Here is a 12,418-nt window from a genome sequence, read left to right on the forward strand (position 1 = left end):
GAAACCCCTGCAGTGAAAAAACTGCAGCTGATTCTGTGCTTCCCATCCTGGTTTGCAGGAAGGCTTCTTGCTTCACAGTGTGATTTCTTCATAATAGCTGCATGACAACAGTATGCCAATATTTTGAAAAAAACAACATCCAAAGTTATAACACGGCTGCTTATGTTAGCTACTCGCTGCTGGGTTTTGGTTGGGTTTTTTTCTTCCCTTGAGGAAATAAATTTGCTTTTGTCCACATTATTTTGAGGCTCACCTTGCTATGTACAGCCACCCCTAGTTTCTATGTCTGCCTCTCCATCTATGTCTATAAATTCTGACAGTAGAGAGACCTTCCCAGGCCTGTCCCTTCCTGCAACAAGTAACTGCATTGTATTATGCTTAACATCAACCATCTTAAAAATGAGGAAAGGATTTCTTCCCTTGTTATATTTATGCAATATCTGCCCTGGGGTCACTTTTTTCCCCTGAAGCTTATGACCTTTTTTCCTAATATCTAAACATATTTCTGGCTGACTTCTCCCTATTGCTGTGCCAACATTGTTTTTACATTCCTCTTTCCTCCTATAACATACTTTCTCCTTGGTATATTTGCAGAGAGTAATCACGTCCCTTTCCATGTCTTTTGATACCGCGCCAGCATCTGAAAATATAAGGTCATTAGGGGGTGGTGAAAACTCACCCAGACATTCATGTTTAAACCAGACATTCATGTTTAATCCACGTGGTGGATATGGCATCTGCCTGGAGCCATCCTGACTCTGACTGCAGCATTTTGTCCCTTGGGGACTGGATCCCAACTGGAGGCCAGTGATGCTAATTTTGCGAAGATCTATTTATTTATTGGCCATACCCCTCCTGCATAGCATTGCCCGGGATTGCCTGATTCAGAAAGCAGCTCCATGTAAGAGCACAGGCTCTACATGACCCATGGAAAACAGTCCCACTTGCTAACAAGAGAGTGAAAGTAACGTGGATTCTGAATTAACTTATGTAAGTATTAAAGCTGCCTCATTTGCTTATTTGAATCTCGCCTCTTTACGCAGCACCTCCCAGTTGGCTGCCGTTCCCTCAGAAGTCTTTGCAACTGACTGACATGCTGTAAATTATTCTGTGGTTTGTGGAGGAGTTCAATATTGGTAATTTAAGCTGTACAGCCTGCTTGTTACTGGTCATGTGGCACAGTTTTTCTTCCCTGACTGAATGAGCTTAGCAGGTCAAAATTTTCTGTTGAATCCTCACAGGAAGTTATTTGAAAACTTTCTGCAGAATATGCAGAGTTAAAGATTTGCTGGCTCTCGCACATTTGCACTGATATAACGTGACCACAGAAATGCTGGTGGAAAGCTTAACGGGGGGCTGTGTATATAGTAGCACTAATTTGTTTTAGGGCATCCTACAGAAAATTACTTGCAGTATTCCTGAACAATCATGTCAATACATCAGCGTAAAAGCTTCCCTTGACATTTGCTGATATGCAGAGACATGTGTCTCTTCTGAGAATATTTGATAAATATTTAACCCAGGGCTGTAATGAGAATTTCTTTCCTATGTGTTATATATTCTCATATATTTTCTGATATCTAGTGTTACAGGATATTCCCTGGTTCTCTTGGTAAGGTGTTTCACAGTATCAGTTATGACATTTTTCAAATACAAGAAGCAGCATACATTTTGTGAAGCATTCTGCTTTGCCTCTATTTGCAGATTTTTTTTGCCCTGCTTGTTCACTAATTGGCAGAGCTGAGTAATTTGTAATCTGTCTTCCCACTGAACCAGTGAGAGTTCTGTGTGTGTATGCATATGTTTACAAAGTCTTAGGATTCATCTATGTGGTAACTAGAACCAAAGGAAATAACTGCATTCTAATTAATAATATTTTGATTAAGGTCTACTTGTAAACCCTAGTTTTGATGTAATTTAAGTGATAAAAGAAATCACATTTAGCTGTACTGAAATGTCTCTGAAATCTCTGTCTCATGCTAACTACTGATGAAATGTTAAGGGTGTGATTTACAACTGATTTAATTGGATTGGTTTCATTTACCATCTAAACAAGCCCTTAAATGTTGGAGTGTTTACCACCTGTTGTGACTCCTACCTTACAGAGATTTTTTTGTTCACAGGCAGGAGAGTGCACTGTAATGAGAGAGGAAAAGGAGGGCTATAAATGTTCGTCTTAGTTTATGCATGCCATTAAGCTTGGCCCTGGAGAAGTGAAGATTTTTCTAGAATTTATGATAAATTTTAATATTATTGGTGGTGATTTCTTCTACCTTCTGACGAATAGTTTGTTTACTTCTCATCAGTTTGGATAATTTATGTGGAAAAAGGTTTCTTTGTTGTTAGTTGTGTTATATAATGCTAGCTGTTCTTCTACTGTTTCTGTACAGATCTAGGCCTTGTAACAGGTTGTGAGCAACTCTGATAAACAATCCTGAAAAAATATGAAGGTTTTTTTTTAAATTTGCTTGGGAGGTTGGATTTTTGGTGCCAAGTCTTTGCTATAGTCCGAGAAAAAGATACAAGGCAAAAAAGGTCTGAACTGGAGAACCCTGTGAGATATTTTGGTGTAACCAGGTTGAATCACTGACACAAGCAGTCATCTTACTTTTCTCACTGTCTTCTCTGCAAATGTAATAAGTTGAGTCTTCCTTTGCTAGTCCCCTGCAATAGTTCTGTCTTATTTGCCATACTGCAGATGGGTCAAAGAAGATGATCCTTCTCCCTTTCCTCAATCCTGACAGTTCTGACAGAACTCCAGAACCTGGAGTTCTGAATCCTGTTCTGGGCTCCCTAGTGTCCAGCAAAGGATCATGAAGATGATGAAAATACTGGAGTATCTGACACTGGGAGAGGATGAGAGAGCTGGACCTATTCACCCCAGACAAGAAAGAACTTAGGGCAGGTCTTTTCAGTGTGCAGAAATACTTGATGAGGCAGTGGTAAATAAGACAGAATCAAACTCTTCTTGATAATGCTCAGTGTAAGAACAAGGGGTAATGACCTCAAACTGAAACACAGGAAACTCTGTGTAAACATAAAAGACAACTTTGGTCATATACACCTGGTTGAATACTAGAACAAGTTATCTAGATAGATTGAGGAGCCTCCATCCTTTGAGTTGCTCAAAAACCTTACTGGACCAACCTCTCTACCTGCCCCTGCTTTGGACACAGATATTAGACAATCTCCAGAGGCCCCTTTACACCTCAGCAGTTCCATTAATCCATCATTTTTGCACTGTTGTCTACTCAAGGTAAATCTGGTAGATGCATGCTTTTATGGGTAAACTAAACCAGAACAACAACAAAAAAAAATCAGTGTGGACTTAAACTGAGGTAGCTGAGGTCACAACATCACCAGCAGATTTGGGGAAATATATGTAAATAAATGCAGCAATCCAAAAGTAGGAAGTCATCTTCCTTTCTCCAAGGCGTGTTTCCCTTTCTTCTACCATCTACTTCCTTCCTCTTTGACTCCAGGTAATTCATTACCTTGTCACTTCTTTCTGATGTTCCACCCTTCTCTGCATGTTCTCTCTCTGCAGTGTTAAATATAACCAGCCCATTAAGCTCACCATTTTCTGCTGGGGCAGAAATCACAATTAAAACGTCCTACATTAGAGTTTGGTTCAAGAAGAAAGCCCTACTGGGACATGAGCTCAGTGGTAAAGCAATGATCAAGGTTTCAACAGGATTTTCTCACTACCTTGTTGCATTCCTGAGATGCTGAGAAATTTGCTATCTTTAAACACCAAATTATGTCTTGTTCAGACTTTATTTTCTTTCTTCGCTTCTTCCATTTTCACCACTACTTAGCCCAAAATTCCCTGTGTTCTCTAGGATGCCATAACCTAATTACCACTTCCATTATTATTTCCCAGAGTTCTTTAAAATCATGGATCTTTCTGCCTACATACCACTGCTGAGCTCTTAACCACCTCCTTATTCCATCCAGACTCAAGATGTGAAAATGGAACATATTATTTGGGTGGAGGTCTCTGTTGCTCATATGCTGTCATCATGAACCTTTCAAATTGCTTCATACATTGGTTTTCACAGCATTCTTTTTTAATGGCTTCCAGCACTTCTGTTTCCAAACTTTAGTGGATTCAAGATGCTAGATTAAATCAGTAAACGGGTCTGTAAGACCCATGTGTTTATTGACTTTCATGTGCTCCCTCTCATTAAGGTTGTTTGTCATCTTCTTGCACTCAGAATTGTTGTGATTCATCTATAAGGTGAAGAACAACGTAGATCACATCTCCCCACCCTGGACACATTCTCTGTTCTCCCAGTCTATCCCTCCTCCCCTTTTCCATTCTTTCTAACTCTGGATGCATCTGTCATTTATTTTCATTTACATTTTTTTTTAATATAGCTATGTAGTTTATATTTGGTAGTCTCTTTAAAATGCTTTATAATTTATTTTATTCCTCCAGAATGGACCCTCAGAATTTCAGAAAGGTTACAGCTTTTAGGATGCCAAATGGAGTCTTTGATTAGATGACCCATTTGTGCCTGCAAGTAATTAGGCTAATTCTCTGAACAAACAGGTACAGAGGTACAAACTCTTCTCATACATAGAGATTGACAAACTACTAGTATCATGACTTGGCAGTTTCGCTTTTTTTTTTGGTGGTACAGAGATCATTAAGAAAAAAATCAATTTAATTTATAAATAGATTATGAATTCTACTGAAAAATAATCTGTCCATGTCCTCCTAATTCTCAGAACACTGAAGTTTTGTGTTGGTATTGAAATAATACTAATTAAAAAAAAAGAAACCCAAACAAAACAAAAACAGAAAAACAAACAAAAAACCAAGTTTTTGGGGAGAAAGATCTCATTATGTTTGTAAAACTGTGTGTATGCTGCTGGCTTTAAGATATGTCTTTCTCTAAGAGAATATGTTCACATTTTCATGCTTTTAAAGGTTTTATTAATGGTAGATAGGACATTGTGCTTAGCAGTGTTGTCGCAATTTTGTGAACCTACTGAATCCCTGAATTATTGGAATGTTCTCCAAGCTGATGAGTAGCTTCCCTCTACAGCAAAAGCCCAGACCCACTTTGCCATTAATTTTCCAGAGCCATCTAGAAATAAAAACTATAAGAGCTCAATCTCTTACTTGAAGCCTAAAAGCACTAGTTCTGTCAAGGTAATAATGTGGAAGCTTTTGATGTCCTTTTCACTTATTGTCCTTTTTGGCAAAGATGAAGCAGGAGAATGTGGGATTTTTTCTGATGTTCTAGAAACAACAAGATTTTTCATTTCATTTGGTAGCAGCAAGGATTTCTGCTTCTGAAAGTTATACTGTGGGGAACATGCTCACTGACTAAATTGAAGCTAATCTGTATTCCTTCCTGTTTGGGTTGGGATATGCCACAGAAAGTCATGAGGAGACTCGTCTCAGAGATGTGCAGGTGCAACATGCAGGTATGAGGCCACTGAAGGTAAAACCCAAAGTGCAAAAAAATTTTGGTGATAAACCTCACTGAAAGAAATTATAAAGATTTTACATTTACACAGCCTTTTGCATCAGGATGCTGACAGCAAATAGATTTTGCATCCCTACCACTTTATAGCAGATTAATCCAACTTTTAGTGGATATTTTAGTGGAAGGTGTGGTGGACACAACTGAACTGAAATGCTATAATTCTTGGTAGGACTGAAGACCCTGGAGAGAGAACACAATTGTGGTGTGGCATGGTACGTGCAGTTAGGTACATTTGGCCTTTCCACAAGCTTCTTTCTGAAATACCTTTTGGCTTTTAGTTCTCCTCTGCAGGCAACTTGTAAACATTTCAGCAGAGATTACATTGAAGTGAATCTCTTGCAAATTAAGTGTGATTTTCCCAATTTAAATTCTGTTTCCAGTACTGTTTTAGATTTAGGACAATTAATTGCAGCAATGTAAAATCAGTGGAAGTTGCATGCAGAATGGGAACCCTAGAGCAAAGGAGTGAACAGTATTGCAAATAATGAAGGCAATCATTGCCTGGCAAATGTAGTCAGAATTCTTCTGGACTAGAATCTGTCCTGAACAATGTATTTAAGTTGCTTAAATCTTAGTTAAATCAACACATTTTGAAATTGCAGGGAGATTTGACTGTTTACATCATCTTTGTAACCAATTGATTGCAACAGGCTTCCCCCTGAAATTTTTTTTTCTGTCTAAAGGCTTCTCCCTTCCTCAAAACTCTTGTAATTCTCTTGTTCTTAAAGCTATTTAATCACTTTAGCAAAATCAACATGGAAAAATGAATGAGGTCTGCCAATGGAAGAATGAGTTAGCAGGAGCTGATCTATAGAGAATGCTTTTCTAAGCAGTATCATTTTTCTCATGACTGTTGTCCTCTGCTAAAAAAAGCCAAACAGCCTACTTAATTTTTTTTTCTAAAATGAAATAGAAATAACAGTAACAACCAATGCTCTCTGGAATGTTTCTGTTTGTCAGTCTCATAGTTATAGTATCATTATCTGGATTTTATTAAACGTTTTCGTAGTGCTGAAATAATCTTAAAATCACAAGCACACACCTGTGCACAAGGTAAATGACATTATCCAAGGTATATCTATACTTTGTGGGTTTAAATATCAGGTTAAAGCAAATAAGCAGAATACTTTTTGTGAGCATATGCCTCTTCAGATGTCAGTATGGTTGCTGATGAATCTTCTGTTGGTATCTTCGCTAAAAATTGCTCCACTGCCAAGTTACACAGAAACACAAAGTCCTACACTTGGAGATGCATAAAAAAGTGTTTGGAGGTTTTTCGGGAATTTGGATTGCTTTTGTGGGTGGAGGTGTTTTGTTATTGTTTTTTCCCTGCAGGATAATTTCTGCTGATTCAGTGAGGTTGTTGCTCTGGGTTGACGGTGTTGAGAATCTCTGAAAAATCCTTCTGATGGCTCTGCTTTGTTCCTTTGTCTCTTCTACCTTCAAATCCAACTAAGTCGCTCATGCTTCTGTTTTGTGAGGGGATTTATGATTAAACAGTCTTTCAGGCTTGGAATTTGGCACGTTAGACTTCTGTCCACTTCCATACGGGAAAGAGTAATGAGCAGCCTTTAATACGAGGTGGTCTTCAGACTTTTTAAGGTCTACAAAACCAACCTAAATTGCTTGTTAATTCAAGGGAAGCTGAGGAGGGTAAGGCAGTCTGCAATTTTACTGTTTCTTTTAGTAGGCCAGGTAAAGAAACATTGCCCTTCAGGAACATATTTAAATGATCTACTCCTTTTTAGAAGCTGCCAGTTGCATAGTCAGTCTTGTGTTTCATGTACATCTAAATGCTTCATTGACTTGTGCCAAGAGATGGAAACTAGCCTGCTTGTTTTAATACATTCCTGATGATTTTGATGGAAAATCTAAATGTGTGAAGAACACAAGATCCTGCCCACTAGCAGCCAAAAGGATACCATTTCACATTTGTTACTCTTGGAAATCAGGGAAAAAACAAACAAACCAAAAACCTCCCAAACAAACAAACAAACCTCAATCCCAACAGAACAGTAAGAACAAACTCTTGAAATTAGAAAGAAACCAAGGAGTAAAAGATGAAGTTAATGTGGGAGCCATGCATCAGAGAGATCTTTCAATCTTATAGAATCACAGAACAGCCCAGGGTGGAAGGGGGCTTGGAAGGTCCTTTTATCCAGCCCTTCATGGAAGAGGGAGCCTAGATGAGATTATCCAGTGCCCTGTTCAATCTTCTCAGCAAAGTTTTATGGTTCCCCATATTCTGTAAAGGGGACAGCTGAGTAGTGCTTCCTAACCTGCGTCATCAGATTGTTGTGTTGGTGGCTTTTGATCTGGTAGTTATTCTTTTTTTATTGCATGTTTTTATATTAGACACTTAGCTTTTCTTTGTAATTAGACATCGTGATTATAGAATCCTTTTATATTACACTGGAGTGTTTCTTTAATGCAGAAATCAAATAAACAAAACACTTAAAATACAGAAAAAAAAATTGCAACAGTAATGTTTGGGTCCGAAGGAGCAAAGAATCAGGAAAAACCAAGTTGTAGTTATTGCTTTTGGCTTCAGCAACACAGTTCATATTTTTTATTATCCTCCAAATTAGGTTTATTCATTTATTACAATTCAGTGAATGAATTAAATATAAAACCAATCCAGATTTTTAAAGACAGACATGTGTTGTCGTTAAACACAACTTTTTTATTCTTGTTCAAATGCTGAAAAACATTTTTCTTCTTAGTGTAAATGTTTTCTGAGGAAAGGGTTATGTGGGGTGAGGAGAGAGCACTCAGGGCAGAAGAATAAGTAGTAGAGTATTTAATAGCACAGAGCAGGGCTGTGCTGTTCCACACAGTGATCAGCAGTCTAACGCCTTCCCTTTATCTAAGGAACAACACATCTATTCCACGTGGTCCCATCTGGGAGTTTGTTTCAGAACAGTATTACCTTCCCCATGATAAGAATCTCTGCTTATGAAATTATTTTGGAAAAAGGCCATCTGCTAGGGAAAATAACAATAATAAAAAAAATGAATCCATGATTCAGATAATAAAACTTTGATTACTGCTCTCTTAGGAGGATGGATGAGGAAGCAACGGTCCAAGGAGCTGTCCCTGGAACATGTTTTAGAACAAGCTGTTGGGATTGACTGTAATGTCATGCAGAGGCTTGTTGTGTGAGGTACACAACTCAGTTGGCTCCCAGGGAATGAATCAGGTTTCCTTCAACAACCTTGGCTCCAAGTGGTTCCTGAATGGGGTGTGAGTAGTGAGGAGAGAGATTCTTTCCTGATACAAACATGATCAGCACTTGGTGGCATCTACTGGGTGGGATAATAGAGTGGGGTAGAGCTGTCCTGAGGAGGCAAGTCCTCAGCTGTTTGCTGTACCCAAGATGGTTCAAATGAAAATGGTTTTAGAGTAGTCAAGTAGCTAATAAATCAGTGCCACAACAGAAGCGGTAGGGCAGAGATGATATCAGTCAGATATTAGTCACACCTACAAAATCCCTGATCCCATTCAGCATAGAATTCTAAGTAATAGAAGATTTCATCCAACTAAAAGTTGAATGAATTCTCATTTTTACATTATTTGAAACACTGGTTGGATTCTCCCAGTTGCTTAAACAAGTATAAATCAGGAATAACTTCTGGAGTGACTGCATTCCAGAGGAAGGTTAGAAAATGAAATAAATCCTCTACTTTGTTGGAGACCTGGGTGGAGGAGGACGACCATCCTTATAAGTGCTGTGTTTGAAAGTGCACAGAAGATAAGATACACCAGCTGTGTTAAAACAAGTAATTTTCATCTCACACATACACCCTGCAATTCTACTTTTTAATTTCCAGGCAATCACACTGCTGGAATCTTTTCCAGCCATTGAGTAAAATATATGTTTGTCTTGCAATTATGTAAATAAGGTAAGTGGTTAAGATTTAGATCTAGAATAATAATGTTAACATCATTGTCCCTTCAATAAACAGCAAGCAAGCTTTGGATGTAATGTTGTTTTTGCTCTGTACGTTCCATGCCACAGAAAAACACAGGCAGACACAGAGATGATGTGGTATTCTTATTGTATTTAAAACAATATTTAGCAGTGTAGTTCCTATTGCCTTTTACATGTGTTTGAAGGAAAGCCCTGCTTCATCAATGGAAATGTGTCAGAATTTTGTAATAAAGCAGGCTGTGTAATATATTTAAACACAGTCCAAATTAATTAAAGTGTAGTGGACGTGAAAGATACATACTCAATGTGACATTTCAAATAGGGAGAAAATATGATAATGAGCTATTTCCATGTGTTGCCATCCTTCTGGTTAAATAATACTTCTGTTTCCAATGAAGCCACTGAGCAATAACATTCATTTTTGGAGTTCCACAGCGGTTAGAACTGATTGTATACAGGCTGTAATCATTATCCTAATTCTGCCCAGGAAACCCTCTTTCCCCACCATGGAGAAATTTGGAATAAAAAGTCTCATTCCAGGAAAAAGAATTTCCAAATAATCCTGGGCACCAGATCAAAATATGAGCTCCAAATCCGTTCCTTTTTCTTAATAAGAATCAGCACTTTGAAAAATGCTGCTCTGCAAGGAAATAATTGCATTAGTCAGCCTCTTGGCACTGGCGTGGGCTGGAGCCTTCTCTTAAAATGAGGCCCAGCCTCACCCTGCAGTGCATCCAAATCCTCCAAAGATGCAAATAGCCCCAAGACCCACGGCTTTTTTCTTACAAAAAACTAAAACATGGGACAAAAGGAGAGAAAGTGACCTGGAAACACAGCCTGTCTAATGCTGAGGCAGACTTGGGTAAGACAAGGCATCCTTTTGTGTGCTGAAGAGTAGAAACCAAAATAGGAAATGGAAATAAGAGGTTACTGTTTTCATGCTATCCTTTCCTCCTGAAGGAGCTGATCACACAGATGCAGGGCCTTTAGCTAACTGTATAGACAAAAAGACTGGTGCTACTTGATTATGTATTTGCCTCTTGACAGGATTATAGTGCTTATGATCAGGACAACTCCAGTGCTCAGGCCCTGACAAGCACTAGCAAGATTACTTTGATTGTTCTATGTTGCAAATGCAGAGATCTTGCATTTAGTCCAGAAAGTAAGCCTATGTGTCTTTCACTTTAAGGATTTTTAGAATCACACTAAAATATTCCTTTTTATTAAGGCTCTGGTTATCTGATTTTCAGCAGTGAAAAGGCTGCACATCAATGGTGAGGGATGAAAGACAAACAGGATGCATTATTGGATATCAGAAGTGCAATGCTGGAAAACAAGACTTGCCTGGCACTGACACATTAACCCTTCAAGAAATCATCTAAACTGACTAACACCCTGAAATTCATTGGGAGGTAGGTCTTGAAGTGTTTTTCATATGCCTGTTTTGTCCTTACATTGTTTGAACTTGTCCATTTGAGTCCTCCACATCACCACCACCACCAGAATTACAGTAATTTCACAATTATAAGCCGTACCATTTTGACTAAAATTTTGGTCCAAACCCAAAGTGCGGCTTATAATCAGGTGCGGATTATATATGGACAAAGAACGAAAAGTTGCTGTTTTAGTTTGGAGGACAGGTGTCTGCTGAGAAAGGCAGGAGCTTCTCTTTGAAATGGAGAATGTAAAATCCCCTCCCTCCAAATTATTATAATTTTGAAATCAAGGGGCTTTCAGGCAAAAATATGGGAATTAAGAATAACAGTTCTTTTCTAGGGAAATTAAAATAGAAATACAGTACAGTAATTTCACGAATACAAGCCGCACCAATTTGACCAAAATTTTGGTGGAAACCCGGAAGTGCGGCTAATATTCCGGGGCGGCTAATCTATTAACAAAATTCTAAAAGCTGCCAACACGGAAGTGAGAGCCCGCGGCAGCCCCAAGCCAAGCTGGAGCCCGGCCGGCCCCGGCTGAGGTGGGAAAGCCTGGCAGAGGCGGGGCCAGCAGTGTGGGGGGCGGGCGGCTGAGCCTGAGCCAGCAGGGCGGGGCAGGGAGGGCGGCAGAGCCTGAGCCAGCATAGCGGGGGAGCCCGGGAGAACTGGGGCTAGCAGTGCAGGGGAGCATGGCAGAAGCAGGAAGGCCGGCGGGTGGGGCTGCCTGGCAGCGGGGGAAGCCCAGCAGAATCGGGGCCAGCAGCGTGGGGGAGCCCGGCGGTGCGGGGGCCTGCAGTGCCGGCCAGGGCGAGGAAACGCGGCGGCGGTGCAGACGGGAGGGGGCGGCCGGCGAGCCTGCCGGCGGGGCTGGGGAACGCGGCGCGCCACGGCCGGCGAGCACGCCGGCGGGGCTAGGGAACGCGCCGCGGCCGGCGAGCCCGGCGGCGGGGCTAGGGAACGCGCCGCGGCCGGCGAGCCCGCCGGCGGGGCTGGGGAACGCGGCGCGCTGCGGCCGGCGACCCCGCCGGCGGGGCTAGGGAACGCGGCGCGGCCGGCGAGCCCGCCGGCGGGGCTAGGGAACGCGGCGCGCCGCGGCCGGCGAGCCCGCCGGCGGGGCTAGGGAACGCGCCGCGGCCGGCGAGCCCGCCGGCGGGGCTGGGGAACGCGGTGCGCCGCGGCCGGCGACCCCTCCGGCGGGGCTAGGGAACGCGGCGCGCCGCGGCCGGCGACCCCGCCGGCGGGGCTAGGGAACGCGGCGCGCCGCGGCCGGCGACCCCGCCGGCGGGGCTAGGGAACGCAGCAGCGGGGCGGTGCTGATGGGAGAGGGGGGCCAGCGAGCCCGGCGGCGGCGGCAGTACCACCCGGCCAGCCCCGCCGAGCCGTGGCGCTGAGCTGGGCCACCCGGCCCCGTCAGCAACCATGAGCGGGCCGAGCCTGCCTGGCCCCGCCCCGAGCCAGTAAAGCCCGCTATGCCGTGATCCTGTTACTAATTGGCCAATTTGTGAAAGCTGCGCACGAACGAAAGTGCGGCTAATATTCGGGGTGCGGCT

At 41.9% G+C, this 12,418-nt stretch overlaps 1 long non-coding RNA gene across 1 annotated transcript in view; it reads left to right on the forward strand.

Moving 5' to 3' along the window:
- Nucleotides 1-12,418, forward strand: part of LOC117002549 — a 221,142-nt gene that overhangs the window by 187,089 nt on the left and 21,635 nt on the right. Inside the window, exon 2 of the long non-coding RNA XR_004419306.1 lies at nucleotides 10,683-10,844. This is a non-coding gene — a long non-coding RNA (uncharacterized LOC117002549). The remainder of the gene's footprint in view (nucleotides 1-10,682; nucleotides 10,845-12,418) is intronic.

The sequence above is a fragment of the Catharus ustulatus genome, chromosome 1 (genome assembly GCF_009819885.2).
Source record: "Catharus ustulatus isolate bCatUst1 chromosome 1, bCatUst1.pri.v2, whole genome shotgun sequence".
Classification (NCBI taxonomy): domain Eukaryota; kingdom Metazoa; phylum Chordata; class Aves; order Passeriformes; family Turdidae; genus Catharus; species Catharus ustulatus.